We start from the raw sequence: 10120 nt of genomic DNA on the forward strand, positions 1-10120 counted from the left end.
TGCAGTCAGATGCAACATACTGGAAATCACACCTAAGATGCAATTTCTATGTTGCCATTAGACCTTTTTAAACAACAGGGATGATTTGATTCTTTTTCTCCCCTCTGCTCACATATTTTCAAGCTGTTGCATCATTGCTTTCTGTGTAATCTGAGAACTGGACTGAGCTTTTTGAAATGCAGAAACAAACTAACACGACACCAAAAACAGAGACTTTATCATATTTGGATGCTTGGAAACAGTGTTATCAGCCAGTAATATCAAATCTAGTAACTAATAATCCAATTCTTATTACACTGGGCCAGATGAAGCCATTGACCACAAAAGCTCGACGTAGCTTTCGGTTGAAAATGTGAAGAAAATAGGGCAATTTCTCAAACCTGACTTCTGTTTAATTGCTAGCATGGAGCAACACTTGTGACTGCTAAAAGACTATTGTTATACATAAGAACTTTTATGAGTCCTTTTAATCTGACTTCTGAACTCTTTACTGGTCATTTTATGGACTCAGTCGCAAGTTTCAGGTCATACAGAATAAAACATTAAGACATTAAGAGTTAGAAATTAGGATTATCCAGACTATGTTCACTGGTTTAGATTTGTCCATCACTGGCTGTTAGCCAACAAATGTACTGTTCCCAGACAGACTCTCTTGCTCATCACATCCAGTTTCAAAACACTAAGATGTGGATGGCGGAAAAAAAAGCAAAAAAAAAAAAAAAAAAAAAAAAAAAAAGCTTGGGTCCATGCTATATAACATGACTTCAGAAACCATTTCTGTGATGGCACATCATCTGTATCCAGGCTTTACACCACCTACGAGCACTACACAGAAAATTTAAGAGTAGTTTTCCATGGGGAAACGACCACAGTGGTCAGGATATGCAGGCTGAATCTCACTTCTGAATTTCTTGCAGCGGTGACTTTTAATAGTCACTGACATGGGTGGGACGATGGTGCTGACATTTTCGAATAAGAGGCAGTGGAAGAAGTTTCAGCCTTGGCACTGGCATGGCGTCTCTGGAAATTGTGGCATCTCCCCCCCAAACAGACAACAGTCAAGAGATTTTGTTCACTTTCTGAACTCTTCACTCACTTTCCAAAGTAATAAAATACATTTTGCTTATCAAATGACTGGCATGATAACAAAAACTCATTTCCTTAAAACAATACAGACTAATCATGCCTAGTCAAGCTTTCAAGAGCTCCATTTTAAGCCAGGAAAAACACTTTGTGGGGACGTGCCAACCGAATTAAGTGAACTGGACCTGTGGGTGGATGGGGGCACGCTAGGGACCCAAAGGTCCCTGGGGGAAGGGGTGAAATCACTAGAAGAGTGAAACGTCCGTGGAAAACCACAATAGGAAACGAGGGAGAGGACTCTCAGTCAACACAATGAGATGGAAAATGACAAAATTGACATCACACTGACTTTCTGTATGACTGTTCTGGTAAAGTCACAGAAACTACTAAAATTCCTTTTTTATGCGGCTTCGACAAACCTCTCCAGCAGATGAGATGTGAGGCCCTTCACGTGTTTGTGCCACAAAACTTTTTTTTTTTTTTTTAAACATCCACATTGCCTTCACATGTGGATGTAAAAATAGCGGCAAGTCAGCATCACGCCACGGTAAATGAAACCACGTCGCTTCAGAGCGTCCTATAAGGCCACTTAGCTTCAATCATGTGCGCCTTGTCGTAGTAAACGGACTAAACAACGACAGCGGAACTGGGTGGGTTGAAAGTGGCTCACACATGAGGCGGCTAACCGAGAAGCAGAGCAAGCTAATTTAATGCAACTTTAGCCGTTGAGCCCAAATTGTGATTTAAAACTATAAAAAGCGGATCTTTTGCCTCAACACGCCACGTTGGGATTCTCGGTCCCGCTCACTCACCGCGCAAGGTTCTTCGGCTGCGTCCGCTGGAAGCTCGGTTGAGCTCGAGTGGCCCCCGGTGTCCCTTTTGTTGTGGAGTACAGCGACACGTTGCTACGGTACCACCTCCGGGTACCACAGACCTCAGACTGAGAGGAGTTACGGGATGGTGATGGCGTTATAACCGTAGCGCATGCGCATGTGGAAGAATCTCATAGTCGCAGTAAGGGGAAGCTGAAAACGTGCACGTGCGACTATGAGGCGGGGCCTAGCGGGAACCATATGTGACTTCAACGGAGAACGGACGTTGCTTTGTAAAGATGAAGTCTAACACGTCACACTACGTGCTTTATGCGCCTAATTTTACAGAAGAAATGAATGGAAACCAAATGGAGTCACTCTACTGAGCCTCTATTTACTTACAGTTTTATTTGGTTTAGGTTTGAAATATTGAGAGATGCTTGAGATCTTTGTCTCGAGTAGCAGCCTAAATACTTTTTATATCCATCACCTCATATCCTAAAACCATATTGATTAGCAGAAACACTGCAATATCCAGCAGGCTGTCTCTAACAGTACAATTTATATTACTCAGACATGCCAGTATCTACCTATGCTTCAACCCCAAGTCAAAATTAAATCTAGCTTAAATTCAATAGAGCATGAATGTCAAACTGACTTTACGTAATGGGCCACACTTTGATCTTAACTGGACTGGAGAAACTTGTCGTTTGTGTCAGTGTAAAGAAGTGTAACTGCGCATTTAACCCTCATAATTAGAAAAAGTGGTGCAATTAATTAAATGATAAAAAGTAAAATTACTGAAAAGCTTCTAGCAGCTCATTGCCCAGACTGTCCTGTAATCATACAGCAGAATTCACAGAAAATGTGTTTCATTTACTGTTTACATTGTAAATAAATAAATACATTTCTGTTCTAGACAGTAAAAAACTGAAAAAAAACAGACTTTTCTCCAGTTTAATTGTTTTTCTGTTACTTCATTGCTTTAGTGTAGTGTGAATGTCTGTGGTGAAAGTCTATCAGTAGGACAAGCTGTAAAATTTATGAAAATCCAGTTAAAAGCCCTAAATGTAAGTACTCCTCATTTATCGAGAAGGGCTGGATTGGAGTCTTTGCTAGGCTGGTTCTTGTACTTATTTTTGCAATAGAGAGTCTTTAGGGACTTTAATCCAGTAAAAGACAGTAAATTATCATTTTTCAGGAAACATAAACCAAAGACAAAGGAAGAGAGGAAAGGGGGAAGACATGTTAGGAGGTCTGAGAGAGAAGGGAAAAGAAAGGACCACAGAAAAGATTAGTGGATGTATTAATGGAGGACATACAAAGGGTTGGTGTGACAGAAGAGGATGCTAGTAATAGGATGAGATGGAGGCAGATGAGCAGCTACTGTGAATCTTAAAGCAAGAAGCCAAAAAAAGAAGATATGTAATGAGACTCTTTGGTATGTTCTGTAGTGGTCTCAAATAACTGAGTTTAGATTTCACTCAAAGTCCTTCTAGAAGCCAATCCAATCTGATTGTAAAAATTCAAGGAGCGTTTGCTGACTCTTTGCTCATACATGACTGTATTTACTTAATAGATGCTATTAATCTTAGGCTCTCTTCCACAGTGTGTTTTTGTCCTGTCTTCCTCCCCTCACTCCAACTGGTCTCGGCAGATGTCTGTGCCGAAGGTTTCTTCTTATTAAAAGGGAGTTTTTCCTTCTTACTGTTGCCAAAGCGGTTGCTCATAGAGGGTCATATGTGTTTTTGGGTTTTCTCTGTGTTATTCTATTCTATTCTATTCTATTCTATTCCACAGCATGTGTTTATCAGCAAGTCAGTAGCATGAAGCATGGATGAATGAACAGGTGGCACCAAAGAGCATGCTGTTCACTCCAGGCTCAGGTAGCTCGCACGGCCTCTGATCAGGTCAAAACAGGCCACAATACAACAGAGGCACGTAGGACACCCTGAATTACTGATCTGAAATACATACTCAGCACTTAGTGTTAAAAGCTTGCCATATATGCTTCAGCTGCTACACACACAGATGCACACACAGTCATTAGCTGTTTATCATTAATATATATTTGAACATTTTTATGATTTAGAATAAAATAAATGAGCGGTAAAGCCACAGGTAAAAATGACAGAATTACATAATATTATAATGCATGTATTGCATTACCTTATTATATTACAGATGCTGAAATAAAATATCTATTTCTCTTTGCTGAAAAAAAGAAGAGTTTGCGTAAACCTGTTGGTATGAGCCGTCTCTCTAGAACCAAATAGTAGAGGCGCATTTTAGCGTTTCAGGAGGTACTAACAAATATACAGTATATACATATTCATAGTACTTCTCTGTGTTTGGATAAAATGTCATTATATACAATGACACACATGCAGCCTCAAAAAATGCTGACTGAGCACTCCTCTGGCACTGACCGCTTCTTGGAAAATTTCATATTTCAAAAGACGTGTGTGTGTGTGTGTGTGTGTGCGTGTGTTTCATTTGACATTTTATTCTAATGCATTATACAATATCATATTTTTACTGCATACACACAATTAAAATATCATGTGTTGCAATCATGCTCCCTCCCATTCTTCTCCACTCAGACGATTGTTGCCCAAACTGAGAACCCCTGAAATGACCTGAGGACATGACGGGTGTGTTGTTCAAAGACACAGCGCTTAGTAATCAAATCAGATTTGAAGGTATTACAGCTGCAGTAAGATAAGCAGGAGGCAAACTCCTTTGCAATATGTACTCTGTTCCTTTTCTGTATTATTACTGATAGATATTAATGTAATCACAAGAAGATCAAAGGCACAAAGGATGTAATGTTTGATAGTGATACGCTCAGTACTGCAATCCAGGAATTTCTAAATAGGAAGTTTCTGTCGCATTTCTTTAAGTGCTCATTTATTTATCGAACCTGTACCTTTCCTCTGCAGCTCCTGCTTTACATTCCCACAGTGAAGCTAATGTACAGTTCATCGGATTAACATTCCTTCCTCATCCTCCACTGAAAAAAGAGATCACATGCCCACTGACCCTGCAACAGTGAATGCAACTGTATGTACCCCTACTACACTCTGTTCTCCAGCGCTCTCATGAAAGCACTGCGCTGGGGAAGAGATGAGATTGTCACTCATGTACAATGGGCATTTGTTTAGTTACCGCGGCCATCACCGTCCTCTGTCAAATGCTTCCAGCTGACTGCATGTGAGGATGCTTTTGGCACCGTAATATGACAGCCCTTAATTGGAATATTCATCATATTCATTCAGCTTCTGCTAATGAGGAAGAGAAAGAGTCCGACTGTGGCAAAGCTGAGTTTGGAAGCGTGAGAGATGGAGAAGAGGAAGGAGTTTAAAGTAAAGTATTTATCAGGTCCAGTCCAGTACAATGAATATGGCTATGACTGCTTGCCTAGCTGCCTGTGATCCAAATCCTTAATCCGAAGCTTAAGTCATAAACGTGGAGGCAGTCGTATAGGTGAACAAACCAGTGAGGAGGAGCCTGGTCCAGCAAAGGATCACACAAGGTTAGAACTAAACTAAAAACAAGGAACACAAATGAACTGAGAGAAAAAATCATGAACTAAGAAAATACACAATGAAAACGTTAAATAAAAGAAAAAAGAAAAATACACTGCAAGCAAATAAACATAAATATGTACTTGGGGAAAGACTTGTGTTAAATAACAAGCTCATACTGCAAGTGGGAGGTGGACTGATTGGCTGATTGAACCCACTTATGATACAAAAAAAGGAAAAGAAAAAAAGGCATTGGCAATAACGAATAGCTACAAAAGCTTACAAAAATAATCATCCTTCCAAAAAAAAAAAAATCCAATTCAGGGTCACCAGCAGGGCGTTGGAACCAGCTGACACGTGAGAAGCAAGGTACATGTAAACTACACGTCCTAGCACAGTGGGAGGATACCAGAATATCTCCAGGCATGGATAGAACATGTAAATGCCACACAAATGCCTTCTTGCTGTGAGGCACCAGTGCTAACCACTCCACCACTGTGTCAGTCCAAAGGAAACAACTTCAGCAATGAACACAACACAAATGCCCAAATACTAAAAGATCTTACTAAGGTCATGTCTATCCACTCATTCGTCGTCTAAAAAGCCCAATACTCTGATGTTTTTCAATCCCTAAAATCAAAAATCAGTTTTAGATTGAAAACTCCGGGAGCGTTTTTAGTTTGGACAGATAGAAACGTCTGCAAATTATGACACAGGCTCAGACTGAGAACTGCAGAATGACTCCTGTCCAAACTCATAAACAAATGTTTTTGGGTTACATACCTCCAGCATCTCCCCATTAAGAGCAAGGTGTCCTTTGGTGCCAGTTTTCCGACTGATGGCCACAACCAGCAGAGAGGTAAGAGGCTTACAAAAACCACATTAGAAGTTTAGAGGACAGATTTCTCTAAACTTCAGTTTCAAGTTTGCCAAACTGGTTTGCATCCCATGGGATCTTTGTGTTTCTGAACTTTGGCTGTTTTTGGTAACTCGATGTTTAGGTTTAGGTAAAGATTGTGGTAAAATGGGTTACTACACAATAGCCCCGAACTTGCAGCCTGAATCAACATGGTATCACAAAACAGTGATTTTCTAATAAGCAGGACACTGTATCTGTAGCTACAGGATAAACACCAGATTTCTAATGAGGTGAAAAAGCTGGTGATGTGCATTCATTCACTACCCTGCTAATTTCTAGTTTCTGTTTCTTTGCAGCAGCTTAGTTAAATACCATTTACTTCTTATTCATTCCATCAGCACTCATGGAGTGGTTATGATGGTAATTCAAATTAGAGCTGGGCGATATGAGATTTTTTCATATCACGATATGTTTTTTTCATTTCAGGCGATAACGATATCTATCACGATATAAGCCAAATAACTATATTTGTAAGATTTAAATGTGCCGTTGCTCACAAGTAAAATGTGAAATAATCAGCAGCTTGTTTTTATTTAAATATTTATTTCCCATAATAAGTTCATCCATTAAGCGGACGCGAATGGATGGATGAAGTTCAACAGGGTAGATGTACTTAAGGAACATGAGACTTTTTCAGATAAATAAAGGCAAATATTGCAAACTACACAAAAGGCAGCCAGCTCCACCAACCCTAACTTTGCAATCCAAGATGGAGGTGGCAGATGTTTGACCAGGTTCTATCCATGAACGTGCTGCAGCAATGTTTCAAAGAGCAGAAAAACAAGCATCGTGCTGTATTTCTGGCAATGCATGAATTGGTCTAGCTTGTCAAGGAGAGAAACATAACCTGTTTTTCCTTTCTTTTCCAACTTTACCACTGAAATGTGCCCAAGTGTTGTCACCTCCAGCTCTGATGTCATGTGAGGTAAATGTAATTGATGTGACAAAGTTGTTGGTGGGAAACAGCAACAAAGGCAGGAAGAACAACCAAAAATAAAGCGACTCATTTAAAATGTAAGAGAAGAGGAAATAATTATTTGGAGACAGTCTGGGTCTGTCCCACCGCTAACATAGACTCGACTGATTCATCATTCCCGAACTCTTGACTGTTTTCTGGAACAAAGCAAAGGCCTTCATCCTTGTGCAAGCATGGATAATGAAGGACAGGTACTGCAGGACATCTAAGGCTAAAATGTGCAGGAGTTAAACAACCGATTGCACAGGAGTGGTAAGCAGTGACAAAGCCTTCTGAATGTGTGCTAAACTGCTCATCTGAAGAACTCATTCGTACAGATGCAGCCAAACACAATAGCCAGTTCAAGGAAGACACATGCTACTGTGTAAACACTAACCGAGATGAGGGGGAAGAGAGTAAAACAAAGACATGGGGGCAGGCAGTAAAAACAAAAACCGTAACAGTGAGGGGGATGGTATCTGTGAAAAAAAAAATAGACTGAAGGAGAAATAGTTTTTGTCCTTTGAACAGTTCAGTTTCGGATGTTAGGAATTCATGCTGCAATAACAGTTTGTGCGCACGAGGATTTCCTTCTGTTTACATAAGTATTTCTGCTCATGTGAGCCAACAATTTCTTCATAATTCATCATTCTCCAGCAGACAAACCTTGAATCTGTGAAAGCGGTCAAAGTACAGAGCTCACTACTTCTGTTAAAGTAAGCCGCTGATAAAATTCTTCTGTTGAGCATGTCTTTATCTGTGCCCAGATCTTCGTCTGAGTTCTGATGTCTTCATACTTTTATTGTATCCATTATAAAATTTACAACCTTTACAGGTACAGTGTAATTATTTACTTAGGTGAGATCATTTTTTGTCTCATGCTTTTGCATCAAATCACAATAACAGTGGGTTCAAGGGGGTAAATCCCCTGCCATAATACAGAGGAACCCCCAACAATCAGAGAACCCCCTATGAGCAAAAATTCCCTTTTAATGGGAAGAAACTTCCAGCAGAATCAAGCTCAGCTAGTCAGCTATCCTCTGTGACTGGTTGGGGGTGAGGGGAAGAAACACTATGCATCATGGGAACCCTCCAGCAACTTATGCCTCTTGCACCGTCACTCATGTGTGAATTATGTTTCTGCTGGAAATCTACTTTATAAGAAATGTAACTACAAGTTAGGTTGACCCACTGCACAATGAGAAAATGAGTTTCTGGTTATGATGTAAGTTAGGATTAAGATGTCCCGCAGTAATCTAAATCAAGCTTCAGAGAGGATTCACGGTCGCCTGATCCAGCCTTAGCTATATGCTTTATCAAAAAGTGAAGTTTTGAACATGCTCTTAAAAGCAGAGAGGGTGTCTGTCACCTGAACCCAAACTTGGAGTTTATTCCATAACAGAGGGGCCTGAAAGGGGCCTGAAAGCTACCGATAGTGAAGTACTCTATTCAGGTGATATGGTACTGTAACATCTTTAAGATAAGATGGGGCCTGATTATTCAGGACGTTGTTGTCATGGTCCTGGGTCGTGTGACCCAGTGTGTTATGCTTAACCTATTTTGATGTTTATTGTTTGCTTAGGTTCTTTAAGGTAGTCCAGCTCTTTTTGTAATTATGTTACCCTTGCATTACGTCTCCCTTGCCCTTCGTGTGTTTATGTCTGTGTGTCTTGTACTGTCAAATTCATGCTGTCAGTTATGTCACCTCCCCCTGTACTACGTCTCCCCGGTTCATGTCTCATGTTTCCTGTTTTACTTTGAAGGCCTGCATTCACTGTCTGTGTATTCAGCTCACTCCTCCTGTCCTGTCGTTAAGTTCATGTGTGTCAGCTGCGTTCCCATGTGTGGCCACTTCCCCTGATCATCCCTCATGTGTATTTAGTCTCTGTGTTTCTTACAGTCTGTGTCGCGTCGTCTGTGTTATCTCCCCTACCCCTTGTCATAGTTTCCCAGCCTTAACTAGTCCTAGTTTGTACTTTGTTTAGCCATAGTTTTCCCAGTCTATGTTCAGGTTTTCCCTCAGTTGCTTTGCTGCCTTGTTCCTTAAGTTTTCGGCCCTAAATAAAGGCTCGCCTTCTGTTTTTTTTTTTTTTTTTTTTTTTTTTTTTTTTAAATGACATCAGAAACAGCAGTATGCGACATTACGTGATGGCAGAGCTTCAGTTCATCCTTTGTCATTTTTTTTTTTTTTTTTTTTTTTAATAAATAGGACAGGGGGAATGAATGAGAGAAAGAGGGGGAGAGAAAGAAAGAAAACCAAAGGGGAGAAGAGACGGTGAGAAGGGGGGGGAAGAGAGAGAGAGAAAAAAAAAAAAAAAAGAACTCCTGGGTCACCTGTATGGAGAAAAAAAACAAACAAACAAAAAAAACAAACAGAGGAGACAGCAAACAACAAAGAGCAACATAATAATAGAGAAAACAAAGCACCATCACAATAAACTAGCTAGCCATAGATATCAATATTTACTAAATAATAAACGATATTGTGCAGCACGCAAGATAGACAGCGCACAGTGTGCTTTGAGGTAGCAGCCAAGAAAGCTTTAGTCCGCGTCTGTGAATACCCATGTGTGCATACCTGTGTGGATCAGCATGCTTGCATTCCAAAGGTTTCTCCATGTAATGATCTGCTAGGGAGTGTGGGGGGGCCACAGCCCCGTCCTCCAGGGTGTGAAGCGGGTATGGAGGAGATCAAAACTCCAGACATCCAGAGGCCCCCAGAACACAAGAGACCATGGAAGACCAACAGAGGGGCAGCCGCGCCACTGTTCCAGTAAGAGCTGAGGAGAGTCCCAGATGAGGGCTCGCCCAGCAGCCGCGGAGC

General features: G+C 40.7%; 1 protein-coding gene across 1 annotated transcript in view; it reads right to left on the reverse strand.

Moving 5' to 3' along the window:
* LOC146611218 (monocarboxylate transporter 1-like) overlaps positions 1-2049 on the reverse strand; it is a 32678-nt gene extending 30629 nt beyond the window's left edge. Inside the window, exon 1 of the mRNA XM_085344168.1 lies at positions 1896-2049. The gene's annotated coding sequence lies outside the window, so the exon portion shown is untranslated. The remainder of the gene's footprint in view (positions 1-1895) is intronic.
* Positions 2050-10120: the final 8071 nt, after the last annotated feature.

The sequence above is a fragment of the Diplotaxodon limnothrissa genome, linkage group LG20, assembly GCF_057381915.1.
Source record: "Diplotaxodon limnothrissa isolate DT_005_m linkage group LG20, D_limnothrissa_male_GT1.1, whole genome shotgun sequence".
NCBI classification, from domain to species: domain Eukaryota; kingdom Metazoa; phylum Chordata; class Actinopteri; order Cichliformes; family Cichlidae; genus Diplotaxodon; species Diplotaxodon limnothrissa.